This window comes from Staurois parvus, unplaced genomic scaffold, assembly GCF_062004578.1.
Source record: "Staurois parvus isolate SC_StPar_1 unplaced genomic scaffold, SC_StPar_1.0 ptg000770l, whole genome shotgun sequence".
NCBI lineage: Eukaryota > Metazoa > Chordata > Amphibia > Anura > Ranidae > Staurois > Staurois parvus.
This window is the reverse complement of record NW_028318566.1, coordinates 1608780-1624502: the sequence shown is the minus strand read 5'-3', so window position 1 is coordinate 1624502 and position 15723 is coordinate 1608780. Positions and strand designations below refer to the sequence as shown.

Below are 15723 nucleotides of genomic sequence, written 5' to 3'. Positions count from 1 at the left end.
AGAGACCCAACTTTCTGACATTGGGCCTTACATTGCACCCCAGAATTCTTTGGTAGTCTTCAGATATCAAAATGCCATGTACACAGTGAAGACACCCAGTGCCTGAAGCAGCAAAGCAACCCCAAAACATCAGTGAACCTCCATCATGTTTGGCTGTAAGGACTGTATTCTTTTCTTTAAAGGCCTCTGTGACAGATCCAACTGGGACAGGGGCTTTTGGAGGGGACTAGGGGCTAGCCTTCTAACCACTGATTATGGTCCATGGGATTTTGTCTGCTTCATCCTGTCAGAGCATGGAAAAGAGCTTGGTTCAGCCTCCAATCACATGGAGAGATATCAGTCTGTGATGTTGGATAATAACGTGATGAACGCTGAGAGCGAGGCTTGGATTAATTCTCTGCATAAAGACAATAAATCTTCCCTTCTGGAGTGGATAAAAAGATGTAATATGGTGGCCCTCATGCAGACTGGGTTGGAGAAGCTCCTCTATTTGGGACAGAAATATTTATCAACAATCTCCCTCAAGAAATCTATGAAGATAAATTAATTCCACTTTTCAGACTGTTGGAATATTATATGAGTTTTGTCTTATGATGGACAGATTATAAAAGTGAAAGCAAACACCTGAAAGACAGCATCTGTAATATACTTTGCGTATTCAGGAGTGGGTTTGTTGCCAGTCTGTCTGTGGTGGGCTCCCTCATTAATCAAAGCATTGTTTGGGTGCTTGCTGTTGATTAGCTTACTATTAATCAGATCACTGTTGGCTTTACTGTTTACCATTTATACTGTTTAGGATAATGTGATCAAGCTCTTACCTAATCAGTGTGGGATGTTTATCTCAATGTGTAATATCTGTTTTATGGTGAGGACTGCCCCTGTTTCTGAAGCATAAAAAAAACCTGTGTTCTTGTCCAATAAAGTAGTTCCAGTTTGGGCATCTAAGCTAGTGTTGTCTAGTCTTGGGTGCAATGCCCGTCTATAATACGTTGGTCCTGTGTCCCAGTGGCGAGGAACTGGTTCTATGACAGAATCACCCAATCGGGGTAACAGGCATTCTGTCACAGCCTCATTGCTTTTTCTGAAAATGGTAGAATGATGGCTTTACCGAAAAGCTGTAATTTTGTTTCGTCTGTCCTCAGCACATTCTCCTAAAAGGATTTTGGCATCCTGGTAAATTTTCAGAAACTCCAATCTGGCTTTTTTTTGTTTCTGTTTCAGCAGTGCGGTCCTCCTGGGTCTTCTTAGTGTCCCTATTCATTCAGATGGCGATGTATAGTTGTACCCTGTGCCTGAAGGTCAGCTAGAATGTCTGGAAGTTGATGGAGGTTCTTTATCCACCAAACAATCCTTCGATGTAATCTTTGATCAAGTTTTTCTCTTTCGTTCACATTCAGGGAGATTATCTACAGTGCCTGGAGCTGTAAACCTCTGGACAATGTTGCACACAGTGGACACAGGAACATTAAGATCTCTAGAGATGGACTTGTAACCGTGAGATTGTCCATTTTTTTCCACACTTTTTTTCACAAATCCTCAGACAATTCTTTGCTGCTCTTTCTCTTCTCCATGCTCCATGTGGCACACAGAGACACACAGCAGAAAGGTTGAGTCAGTTTTTCACCATTTTAACTAGTGGCTGGCATGATTTCTATATTGTCAGCACCTGTTAATTGCTACAGCTGAGTTTAATCACAAATTACAGGAGCATCAAAACTTGGAATGCAAATATTTTTTACAATTTTGAGAAGGTGCGAATAATTTTGCCAAGTTAATTTTTGGGGGTTGGCGTGGAATGTGTCAGATTTGGTTTTTGTTTCTCCACTTTTTGTCATACCAATACAAACAAAATAAATAAACATAAGAATCCTTAAACGCTTGTAAATGCAACAATTTTCTGGGCGAAGTTGTGCATTATCTGACAGAAATGCAAAGGTGCTAATATTTTTGGCCATGACTGTATATACTAAAAAAAGAAAGAAATACAAGCAATCTGAGCTAAGCCGTATCAAACTGTGTTTGCTTTAGTGTATCATTTCACATACAAAAACCCTTCCCATAATACTAGAGATAATGACTCAGTGCAAAAGTTAAAAATTGACAACATTGTCGAAACACACACAAAACAACACCATGAATATAGATATTTTAAGACCATGTATGAGCACCCAACATTGTCCATTCAGAAAACTAGTACACCTTAGAAAAAAAAAAGTATAGTGAGGCAATAGTACAATATACTGACCTAAAGCATTACAACCAAGTCCAGACTTCAATTTAAAGGAAACAGAGATACAGGTATCCAAATATCCTTCCACGGTGCTAAATGATGCATTTAGTAACAGCAACCATAGTTACCTATAACCAGTTTATGTGCGGACAAGAAGCATGCTGACAGCAAGACAGAAAGGTGAGCTTATCACTGTCCTGCTTCTCATTTCATTGACCACTGGCTGTGGGAGGTCCATGACAACCTGGAAGTAGGCTGGCCATCAGACTGAGGAAATATAGTGTCAGAAAAATGTACTGCAAGTGAAATCTCCAGATTTAATAGGAACATTGCAGCAAAAGCTTGTTTTGTTACTTTTATTTTTTAATAGGTATTCATTTTAACCTAGTTATATTTGACCAGGGCTGAGAGTTGAATGTCTGATGACCTTTTTGCAGTTTTCTGCTCTGCTGCAGTGCATTAATGTTTGTTATATTAAGGCAGATTGGTAATTTTGACAGTGCACAACAATGGACACAAAAATATATCTGCATCAATTTTTTAATGCATGGCACCACAATGCATGACATGAGCATTGTGGTGCACTGTACCATGGGTGTTTGGCTAGCTACTGTACTTGTTCATTGGCGTGCTATTCTAAATAAACCACACATAGTGCACTAAGTTGTGTTACCATGCAGTAAAAAGTTGGAGGCAAGCTATAGGAGTCTATGTATAAAAAAATAGATACTTGCAATGTTTGTAATATGTGTGAATTGTCTCTATTGCAGCGGTGCTCAATCTTTTGAAGAGGGAGAGCCACTTAAGTGCTTTGCTAATGATGAAATGATATGGTTCAGAATTTAATTTCTATTATTTTGAATAGCATATTGAACATTTTCCTCCTGCAGCTGCTGAATTCTGGCAGGATGGAGAGGAGAAGTTGGCTTTCAGCGGTTGTAGGAGGAAAATGGAGAGGATCAGTTCCTGTATATGCTGCCGTGGCCACCCCTCCTGTCCAAGTGTACAATAGAATGTGACAGGTGCCACACAGGCCCCCTGGAGCATGGGGTGGTGTCGCCATTGATGTTACACCAGTGGTTGAGGGTGTGTAGTAAAAACATGCCCAAACCGTAAATGTAAATGTGCCCTTACTGTCCTGAGCCCCCTATAAGGCTGCTTTGACACAGCCCAGGGCATCTGTGGCTTTCCTGCAGGTTAGCTGCGCTCTGTCTTTTGCAGACTCTAATAGGTTTTCTTCTAAGATTTTAGTTAGGGGTATCAGAGTAAATGGGGCTGAAAACAAATGCACACCACAATTTTCAGATATTTATTTGTAAACAATTCTGAAAACCATTTATCATTTTCCTTCCACTTCATAATTATGTGCCACTTTGTGTTGGTCTATCACATAAAATCCCAATAAAATACATTTACATTTTTGGTTGTAACATGACAAACTGTGGAAAATTTCAAGGGGGGGGAATACTTTTTCAAGACACTGTAGCTGACATCTTCCTACTATGGGATAGACCTTTTGACAAATTACAGGACTGCCTTAAGTTCATGAACCGGAATCAATACAACTTGTCCTTTTCCATGTCATTTGACAAACACAGGATCACTTTTTTTTATTTAGAAGTAGAGATTACAGCAGATGGTACTCTGGCGAGTAATCTATTAAGGAAATCCTTTGCAGGTAATACTGTAATACGAGTCAACAGCTTTCATCCCAAACCACTTCAATCTATCCTTTACTCGCAATATCGTTGACTTTGACATACTGTAACTGTAGTAAATGATAACAATTTCAGGCAGGCTGCCAATGAATTACAAACTCAGTTATTGAAAAGAGGATAATCTAGGACTTGTTTACGTAAAGCTTTTAATCGAACATTTAGTTATTCTCATACTCAATTACTGTTTGACAAAAAAGACAAATCTATAGCTCCCACCATACAACCCCTTAAAATTATCACTACCTTTAACAAACAACACAAGATGGTCAGAAGGTGTGTTGACAAATACTGGCATTTTCTATCTGATACCAAAATATCTAAAATTATTCCTCGAAAACTGTCACGTACCTTGTTGGGGAGCCTGACGGGGAGAGGAGGCGTCCTCTTACTACTCCCACTTGGAGCCCTGGATAGTAGGAACAGAGGGCGCGGAGCCAGGAGTGGCACGAGTGGCGGGTGGGTCTGGAGCTGATGGTAGGCAGGTAAAGACCCAGGAGATCCGGATGCAGGCCAGGTGTGGATGCAGGAACATGGGTGCATCAGCAGTTAGGTATGGCGGCAATCAGGATACAGGCCAGGTGCAGATACAGGTAAGTATGTGCAGCAGAGTCAGACAAGCTGGGTCAGGATCAAACGAGCAAATCAAATACAAGGGAGCAGGCAAGCGGATAGTCAGGGCTAAGCCGGGGTCAGTGCAGGCGGAGTTCTTTCTTAGGGTCAGATAAAATACAGGCAACAGAATCAGGTTATGGAGTGCAGAACGTTATAGACCAGAAGGCATAGGCTAAACTGGACTGGAGATTTAAATAGCCCGCCTTGTGGTGACGTGTACGCTAGTGTGCATGCGTGCTCGCACACTCCCACGCATGCGCACTCTCACCGCCGCAGCCAGAGGGGATCCGGCGCCGACATATACGGCTGCACAGAGGGATCCCTGACAATCAGCAACAGAGTGGAAAGCATAAGGAAGTTCTCTACACCTGAAAAATGGCACTATGTTCCCACTTGTCTCAACCCTGCTGACTGCGGCAGTCGTGCAGTACCTGTTACTGCATTTCGGGACACATCTTGGCTATATCCACAATAAAAAAAGGTTCTTCACACCTTTACTTCAGGCCTATAAAGGAACTAGTACTTATTTTACCCAAAGAGAAAGACAGGTCAACTTTATTTAAAGGGAGGTAAGAAAGAATAGTGCATGTTGCTGCCTTCCCCTCTGAAAATGGATTTCCATGATTCGGCCTGGACTTTCGAGACCAACGTCTGCAAGTATTATGCTAAATGTTTGCATTGTTTTCCTTTGTTCTTCTCTTCCCTCTTGTTTTGCAGATGTTCCTGGAAAGAATCTTCATATTTTATATTGGACTTGAACTAAAGTTTGCTATAATAGAAATCATAGATTTCGGCGAGGAGTGTCGTGTTTCATATGACTGTCATATGCCTTTAAGTGTGTTCTATATTTTTTCTCTGCTCCTCCCTTTCCTTTGCTTTAGTTAATGCTGTAATAACTCAACTATAATAAAGCTGTAGTAAACCACAAATGTATGCAATGCATGTATGTAGTGCATACTAGTACATTATGAAATACTTACTGTACCTGAAAACAAAGCCCTCCAGCGGAGCATTGTCACGGCTCCTCGAGGCTTCCGTCTTCACCCGGTCTTCCTTCCAGGTTCACGAGCTGCGGCTGTTTGACTGGCTGAGTCACAATGAAGTCACTCCTGCGCATGTGCGTGGGAGTCTCAGCTTTCTCAACAGACAGAATGCAGCACGCATATAAATATCTCCTAAACTGTGCATGTACCTACAGGTATTCCTTATAAACCACATTCCTGCTGCCCTATAGTACTACTGCCCTGTAGTATAATACTACTGCTACAGGGTGGCAGGGCTGCTCCAAATCACGCATATATATATATGTGATTTGCATTTCCCGGCACCACCATTGGCGCCTAGGGATGTTCATCCCCTGCCGGATTCCTTGCCGGCGATCATCGTGTAAAGCTGACAGGGGAGAGACTTATGTGTAAATAACACAGGTCTCTGTCCTGCCAGCAAGGACATGCAGCTTTGTATTTCTCTGCACAGTGTCATTAGTACAGTGTAAGTGCTTTTTATTAGCACTGATCACTGTATTAGTGTCATTGAGATGTCAGTGGCATGTTAGTCAGTTCCCACCCAGTGTCAGAATGCCAGCCGCAGTCCCACTATAAGTCACTGATCGCCACCATAACTAGTATAAAAAAAAAAATAAAAACTCCGGTATATATACCACCATTTGTAGATGCTCTAACTTTCACGTACACCAATTCATTTACATGTATTTGGATCTTTTTTAGCAAAAACATATAGCAGAATACATTTTGGCCTAAATTTATGACGAAATTTGATTTTTTATTTATTTTTTTACTGGATATGTTTTATAGCAAAAAGTTAAAAATATATTTTTTTTTTTCAAAATTGTCGGACTTTTTTTTGCATAGCGCAAAAAATAAAAAACGCAGAGGTGATCAAATACCACCGAAATAAAGCTCTATTTGTGGGAAAAAAAGGATATAAATTTAATTTATGTACAGCGTTGCATGACCGCGCAATTGTCAGTTAAAGTAATGCAGCACTGTATCTCAAAAAATGGCCTGGTCAGGAAGGGGGGTAAATCCTCTGGAGGGCAAGTAGTTAAATGCTTACCCGTAGCTAAAACATACTTTAAAGAATATAAGATTTGTGCAAGCCAAAATACATCATCATAAAATAAATCATGAAACACATAAAATAGTGCCAAGTATCACAAGAGTAAGAAAAAAAGTGTCCATCAAAAGTTCAGAAGAGATTGTCCTTATATTAATCATTCATCAGTGTAGCAAACTAGCCCATCAGAGTTGGACACGGAGTTCCCATTTTCCTTTTCTTTTTAGTGGAAGTATTCCTCAGCCCTCATTCCCTACCCCCTCCCTTCCTGAGAGGCAAACGTTATCTCCTGAGTGACAGATGGTGGGGGGTCAACACAGGTGAAGGCATCCCTGGTTTGGTGCCAGCAGTCTGCGGAAAGTGTAACCTTTCTCATCCATCATAAAACAGATAAGACCTTCTCCTCGAAAAAAGAAGTTGAAACCTCATAAAACTGACCAGCAGTTAATTGAACATTCCTCAGGTCAGCTGTCACCTACAGTTGCAAGAAAAAGTATGTGAACCCCTTGGGATTACTTGGAGTTTTGCATGATTTCTGCATAAAGTGTGCTCTGAACGTCATCTAAGTCACAACAATAGAAGAACACAGTCTGCTGAACATAATACTACACAAACATTAGCTGTTGCCATGGTTTAATTGCACATAACATGTAAACATTCACAGTGCAGGGAGGAAAATGTATGTGAGGCCCTAGCTTAATTACTTCTCCCAGAGCTAATTGAAGGCAGGAGTGAGCCAACCTTGACTCCAATCAGTGTGATGATATTGGATGTGTTGCTGACAGCTGTCCTGCCCTTAAAAAACACACACCTGTTTTGGGTTTACTGGTTTCAAGAAGCACTGTCTGATGTGAACCATGCCTCGCAGAAAAGAGCTCTCAGAAGACCTACAATCAAGAATTGTTGACTTGCATGAAGCTGGAAAGGGTTACAAAAGTATCTCCAAAAGCTTTGATGTTCATGTGTCCACGGTAAGACAGACTGTCTACAAATGGAGAAAGTTTAGCACTGTTGCTACTCTCCCTAGGCATGGTCGTCCTGTAAAAATGACTGCAAGAGCACAGCGCAGAATGCTGCATGAGGTAAAGAAGAATCCCTGAGTGTCAGCTAAAGACCTACAGAAATCTCTGGCACATGCTAACATTTTTGTTGACATATCTACAATAAGGAAAACATTAAACAAGAATGGAGTACATGGGAGGACACCACGGAGGAAGCCATTGCTGTCCAAAAAGAATATTGCAGCACGTTTGAAGTTTGCAAAAGAGCACCTGGATGTTCCACAGCACTACTGGCAAAATATACTGTGGACAGATGAAACCAAGATTGAGTTGTTTGGGAAGAACACACAACACTATGTGTGGAGAAAAAAAGGCACAGCACACCAACATCAAAACCTCATTCCCACTGTAAAACATGGCGGAGGGAGCATCATGATTTGGGGCTGCTTTGCTGCCTCAGGGTCTGGCCGGATTGTTGTCATTGATGGGAAAATGAATTCTAGAGTTTATCAAGACATTTTGCAGGAAAACGTACGACCATCTGTCCGCCAACTGAAGCTCCGCAGAGGATGGGTGATGCAACAGGACAATGACCCAAAGCATACAAGTAATTCAACAAAACAATGACTGCAACAGCACAGAATACGCCTTCTGGAGTGGCCCAGTCAGAGTCCTGACCTCAACCCGATTGAAATGCTGTGGCATGACCTTAAGAGAGCGATTCACACCAGACATCCCAAGAATTTTGCTACACTGAAACAGTTTTGTGAAGAGGAGTGGTCCAAAATTACTCCAGATCGTTGTGCAGGTCTGATCTGCAACTACAGGAAACGTTTGGTTGAGGTTATTGCTGCCAAAGGAGAGTCAACCAGTTATTAAGTCCAAAGGTTCACATACTTTTTCCTCCCTGAACTCTGAATGTTTACATGTTATGTGCAATTAAACCATGGCAACATCTAATGTTTGTGTAGTATTATGTTCAGCAGACTGTGTTCTCCTATTGTTGTGACTTAGATGATGTTCAGAGCACATTTTATGCCCAATTCATGCAAAACTCCACGTAATCCCAGGGGGTTCACATACTTTTTATTGCAACTGTATGTTTCATATCATGGAGTATGAAGCTGTTAGTTTTAATTGAGAGTCCACTGACCTCCGGCCCAAAATATTGTATTGGGCAGAGTCAGAGCCCCCCCTTTTCCCCCTCCAGAGGGATTTTTAAAAAGGACAGGCTGCAAGCCTGAAAGGTAAGTTCAAGGCACACATCTCCAGAGTTTAACATCGTAACAGAGGAGATCAAAGACCCTTCCTGCTCTGCACTTGGATCTGCTTACAAACCAAGGCATATTGGCAAGTAACTTAACTCTTTAATTTCCTTCCTAGTATCTCTTTGCTGTACCTTTATATGCATATATATATATAGTTACATTTTCTTTGTAAATATTTTATTGCACCTGTTTGACTCTTTTAGTAATAAATCTTTCTTTCTGAAAGTGTTAAACTGTTTCTAAGCGCTTACTTGCAATTCACAAATTCCTGCCTTTGAAGAGACGCTACTGTGTTTGTTTAATCCTCTGCCCAATCGGCCTGCGGTGACCATATTGGACAGGAGACTTTTCAATCATTATAGTGTATATTTGATAATGGGAGTTTCCCAGTCTCCAACAAAAGTGGTGGTGGCAGTAGAGGGTTAGTTGCGTAATTAACCCGACCCAGTAAAATGGAACTTTTTAAATGGGACTTTGCAAAATTACAGCTTGGGTGTAAATTGTATTTCCTATAGTTCCTTAACGGATATAAATTATCTGAAAACTGTCCAGCCATGAATCCTTCTTATCTTGCCGGAGCAAACACTAAAAACTGGTTGAGTAACTTGTAAGGTGACCATGGCTGGGTCAGTAGTCTGAATGAATAAGCACGCAATTTCCTCTGCTGAAAACATTTTGGAATGCTTGAATACAATAATTTGATTTTGCTATAATGAATTTCCTTCCTGAAGATAAAGTGAAACTACATGAAAAATAAAAAATTACATACTGATACTGTCTGCCATTAGCATTAACACAACAGTTAACTTTGTTTTTCTCTGCCCCCACAGAACATAGTTGTATTAATTGGAGATCCAGCCAGTAAGTGTGTTTCTTACCCCCAAGAGTGTGACTCTTCGGGGTTTATTTACTAAAGCTGGAGAGTGCAAAATTAGGCTCACTTTCATAGATACAAATCTAACCTCAACTTCTTCAATGAAAGTTCACCTTTTGGACAAAAATAATAAATGCACATTTTTTGCAGGTAAAAAAATGTGCATTTATTATTTTTGTCCAAAGGACTCGGTGTAGAGCTATTCACCCTGAGGTCATCACAGAGGACAAGGGGGCACTCTTTACATCTGGAGGAAAAGAAGTTTCATCTCCAAACAGGGAAAGGTTTCTTCACAGTGAGAACTGGGAAAATGTGGAATAGACTCCCTCAAGAGTTGGTTCTGGCCAGCTCAGTGGATTGCTTTAAAAAAGGCCTGGATTGTTTCTTAGATACACAGAATATAACTGGATACTAACATTTATTGGTAAAGTTGGTCCAGGGAATATACGCTTGCCTCTTGGGGGATCAGAAAGGATTTTTTTCCCCTGCAGAAGCAAATTGGATCATGCTTTGCTGGGCTTTTTTTGCCTTTCTCTGGATCAACTGTGGGTATAAGATTATAACTTTTTTTTTAAATGGTTGAACTGGATGGACTTTTGTCTTTTTTCAGCCAGACTAACTATGTAACTATGTTGCTGATGCCATGCAGGTCTCCTGCAGACCTGTCAAAATATCTGCTTGTTGTATGGGATGTACAAACAAGCAGATTTTCTGACAGGAAGCTTCAATGAACTACCATGGAGCTCCACAGCACCGTGGTAGTTCATGGAAAACTACAAGCCCACAGACGCTAAGGCTGCCGGGACTTGCAGTTCATTTATTCACGGAAGTCCGAGCCCCACACCACTGCACTGTTTTGAAATCTGACAGATAGTATGGGGAAGCTTCTCCCTGTATTATCTATTAGAGGGAGGGGGGCACCGGGAGAGGTTGCAGCTATGGGAACATGTTACATGTTCCATCCAAAAATGGGTGCACACAGAGCAGTGTGTCTCCAGCAAACACTGAGCTGTAACATGTTCCCAAAGGTGAACTTATCCTTTAAGCTTTGCCAATAAAACCTGGAAGCTGATTGGTTTCTATGCAGAAGTCAGCCTGATTTTGCACTCTCCAGCTTTAGTAAATAAACCCCAAAGACACTATCGAAGTCTGCACTAATATAAATCTCAGTAGGCACAATACTTATCTCTGGGTGGTGGGTGCTGTATTCAAGGTAGTCTTCATGGTTGGGATTCAAACCCATGAGCATAGTACAGCCCAACAGAAGTGCTAACCACTAAGCCATCTTGTTAAATGCTGCCTGTTTATTTTTCTGGTAATTATTACCATCTAGAGGCCAGCTACAAGTGCTTACTACTTTCCAGACAGGTGAGTGTAACTATTGATTTTAACTTTATTAAAGTGGTAGTAAACCCACTCTGTATATTTTTACCTACAGGTAAGCTTTATTATAACTTTTTTTTTTAATGGTTGAACTGGATGGACTTTTGTTTTTTTTCAGCCAGACTAACTATGCAACTTTTTAGCTTATGCCATGCAGGTCTCCTGCAGACCTGTCAGCTATGAGTAATAAAGCTTACCTGTAGGTAAAATGAATATTTAAGATATTCAAGTTTTTTTGCAGCCGGCGCATGCGCTCTGAAGGAACGGCATACCCGTGTCGTTCATTCAGAGAACTGTGCCGTGTCCCGAGACTCCAGTGCGTATGCATGGGAGTGACATCATCTCAGCCCAGGTAGTCAGATGGACGAAGCTCGCGAACTCGGAAGCAAGACCAGGTGAAGATAGAAACCTCTACAGTGGTGACAGTGCGCCGCTGGAGGGCTTGATTTTAGGTAAGTTTTACATAATGTGGTAGTATGCAATGCATACTAGCACATTATGTCTTTACCTTGTAGGGGATTTTTAATAAAGGATGCGGTTTGCTACCGATTTAAAGCTTTCTCATTTTACACACTATTGCATTTTTGGTGTTCTTTAACCACAGCAGATGTGAAGACCTTCCTTTTGCTGAATACCAGATTGTTGTTTGGCTCGGCTACATTAATAGGTCTGTTCTCAATGGATTTTTGGGAGTTCATGTATGACCCTTTATAAGTGTTGCTTAGTGTATTTAAATCCAAAAACAAATACAAGCAGTCTCCGATTTATGAACAGTAGGTTTGTTCTTAAGGAGAATTTGTATGTAAGTTGGAGCAGGTACAGCCAAACAATTATTTTTAGTTTTTAATTTTGGATAGCATAGGGAAGGGATAACTGGCCATACAGTGATGTGGGATTGCTGACAGGTCCACACAGAGAGTAGGTGGCAGCATGCAGTGAGCAGCAAGATGGCCACCCGGCAGTTTCTGGGACCTCCATTCTTGAGTATGAGTCGTATGTAAGTTGGATGTTTGTAAATCGGGCTGTGTGTAATATTCTGCAGATTGGATGTAGTGGCTGCACTAGGTTTCCTTTTTTAAAACAAAAGAACAAAAAACAGTGGACACATTAACAAACAAATTAAATCCCATAGCGGAACGTCACCATAAATGGGAAGTTCTGCTTTTAAGAATGCTTGACCCCCCCAACATTAGGTTTATTTTTTTGGGGGGAGCGGATACTTAGTTTTTGCTAGGTGCCCGCTTTCACTTCCTAGGCGATTCCATTGGAAGTTTTCCATCTCCCCATGCCTGCAACCACAGCACAGTTCCCCAGAGGCTGCATGACCATTTGCAAACCGCAGTGCAACTTGCGCATGCGCAGTGGGAGGCCAGCTATGAAGCTGCAAGGAGTCACAGATGGATTCACTTAGTAAATATGCCAGTGCCAGGGACCTAAAGACCTTTGAAGAACTGACCTGAGCGAGGACATCACTGGATCCCTGGAAAGGTAAGTGTCCTAAAAGTCAGCAGCTACAGTGTTTAACATTTTTCTAGAGATGGGAGATCCTCCTAACTTCATCTAATAATTTTTGAGCCATTACAGAAACAGTTTTCTTTTCCTTTTGGGAAAAAAGGTTTTAACTAAATTAATAAAAGCTAACCATTGCAATTACTCCTGTCAGTGTTAAATGGTTTGTTTTAAAGTGTTACTAAACCCACAACAGTAAAATCAGGCTATATATGCAGTAAAGCAGGCTTGTTGTAATCACTGTGGAACCTAAGGGGTTAATCCTCTGCATTTTGTAAAAAGGCTGTTTGATCCTGGCTTCTCTGATCCTCCCGTTCTTCCAGTGTCCCCCTCTTACCTCCTGATAAGACTTATCGTGTGCATTCACTCTACACATGCTCAATTTGGGGTGTATTTCTAGAGAGGCTTTTTTTTTTCTTGGGAGAGCGCATGTGATCAGCACAGGGCCAAACAGCACTGTCCAGACAGAGGGCAGGGGTTCTGCATCCTCCTAGAGCAAAATGAAAACTCCAATAAGCTGTAAGCAGTGCTCTGCTGAACACTGATAGAAGTCACAAGGCTGCTCTAACTGCTGGTGAGAAAAGGTATTTAGTAGTTTATTTTTACTAAAATAATTGCAGTTCCATGTTCTGTGTACTGAGGGAGACCAGATATAGTGAATGCAGGGACCTGGGTTTAGTAACACTTTCATCCTCTAGCCACTACATTTGCTGGACAGTTTGGTCTTTTAAAGGAAGTTTTTAAAAAACACACTTACTGGCTGGATCTCCAATTAATACAACTATGTTCTGTGGGGGCATAGAAAAACAAAGTTAACTGTTGTGTTAATGCTAATGGCAGACAGTGTCAGTATGTCATTTTTTATTTTTCATGTAGTTTCACTTTATCTTCAGGAAGGAAATTCATTATAGCAAAATCAAATTATTGTATTCAAGCATTCCAAAATGTTTTCAGCAGAGGAAATTGCGTGCTTATTCATTCAGACTACTGACCCAGCCATGGTCACCTTACAAGTTACTCAACCAGTTTTTAGTGTTTGCTCCGGCAAGATAAGGATTCATGGCTGGACAGTTTTCAGATAATTTATATTCGTTAAGGAACTTTAGGAAATGCAATTTACACCCAAGCTGTAATTTTGCAAAGTCCCATTTAAATATAAAGTTGAACTCCGGGAATATATATTAGACAAAAATTAATGAGGCTCAGTAATTATTACATTATCGTTAGTGACACTAAACGATATCCTTATTTTTAAAAAATAATCTGTATGTATCCACTACGTACTGGCCGTGTAATCTGTTTTTCAGAAAATCATGGCTTAATGTATTTTTCTTATTTGTAACATCCTATGTGAGCTCCCAAAGCTCTCCTTTTGGAGAAAGGATGATAGCAAAAGATTTTTTTTTTGAGTTAAGAATACATACAGTGCTAGAATAGAATATATTGTTTTAACTACATGCTGCCCAGCCACTGTACATATACGGCGGCAGGGCGGCACTCGCAGGCAAAACCACGTTTTAAAACGTGTGTTTTGTAAACAAATAGGGGCCGCGCGTGAGGTGCGCCGCCGCCCTATCTGTCCCGCGGATCACCGCCGCAGATGTCAGTCGCCGGGTCACAGCTGCTCCTTAGCGGCTATGTCCTGGCGATCGGCGGCAAACAGTGACAGACAGCACAGCTGAAGTAGCTGTGCTGTCTGTCACTTCCCTGTCAGCTTGAGGATGAGCTGATCGAGAAAGAACAGTTTCTCTTTCTCGATCAGCCTTGTCCCATGCAGTACACACCCCCGCCCCCTAATAAAACACTCCCCTCACTCCTATAACTCTTCCCTGCAAAATAAAGTTAACCCCTTCCTCCCCATTGCCATTAGTACAGTGTCAGTGATTTTTTTTTTGCACTGATCACTGTATTAGTGTTTTTGGGGATGTCAGTGACCCCAAGTCAGTACCCCCCAATGTCAGAATGTCCGCGGCAGTCCCGCCATAAGTTGCTGGTCGCTGCCATAAGTCCCTGATCGCTGCCATAATTCGCTGATCGCCGCCATTATTAGTATAAAAAAAACCCTAAAAATCCCAGTATCTTTCCCGCCATTTCTAAACGCTATAACTTTCACGTAAACCAATTAATTTACACGTATTGGCTTTTTTTTTTAGCAAAGACATGTCGCAGAATGCATTTTGGCAGAAATTTATGACTAAATTTGATTTTTGCATTTTTTTTTACTGGACATGTTTTACAGCAAAAAGTCCAAAATAGTTTTTTTTTCCTCAAAATTGTCAGCCTTTTTTTTTATAGCGCAAAAAATAAAAACCGCACAGGCGATCAAATACCACCGAAAGAAAGCTCAATTTGTGGGAAAAAAAAGGATGTAAATTTCATTTATGTACCGTATTGCATGACCGCGCAATTGTCCGTTAAACTAGCGCAGCGCTGTATAGCAGAAAAATGGCGTAAATTGCAGTATTTATACCATAGTTTGTAGACGCTATAACTTCCACACAAAGCAATCAATATACACTTATTGGGATTTTTTTTACCAAAAACATGTAGCAGAATACATTTTGGCCTAAATTTATAACCAACTTTGAGTTTACTATATATTTTTTATAGCTGAAAGTAAAAAATATTGTTTTTCTTCAAAATTTTTGGCCTTTTTTTATAGCGTGAAAAATAAAAAGCACACAGATGATCAAATACCACCAAAAGAAAGCTCTATTTGTGTGAAAAAAAGACGTAAATTTTGTTTGGGTGCAGCATTGCATGACCGCGCAATTATCAGTTGAATTAGTGCAGCGCTGAGTAGCAAAAAGAGGCCTGGTCATTAAGGGGGGTAAATCCTCTGGAGCTCAAGTGGTTAATCCAGTTCAGTGTCACTTTAACCACTTGCCCTCTAGAGGATTTACCCCCTTCCTGACCAGGCCATTTTTGCAATACGGTGTTGCATTACTTTAGCTGACAATTGCACGCTCATTCAACACTGTATTCAAATGAAATTTATGTCCTTTTTTTCCCACATATAGAGCATTCTTTTGGTGTTATTTGATCGCCTCTG

The 15723-nt window shown here is 40.9% G+C and overlaps 1 protein-coding gene across 1 annotated transcript in view; it reads right to left on the bottom strand.

The window, feature by feature from the left end:
• LTC4S (leukotriene C4 synthase) overlaps positions 1–15723 on the bottom strand; it is a 79446-nt gene that overhangs the window by 53961 nt on the left and 9762 nt on the right. The window lies entirely within an intron of this gene.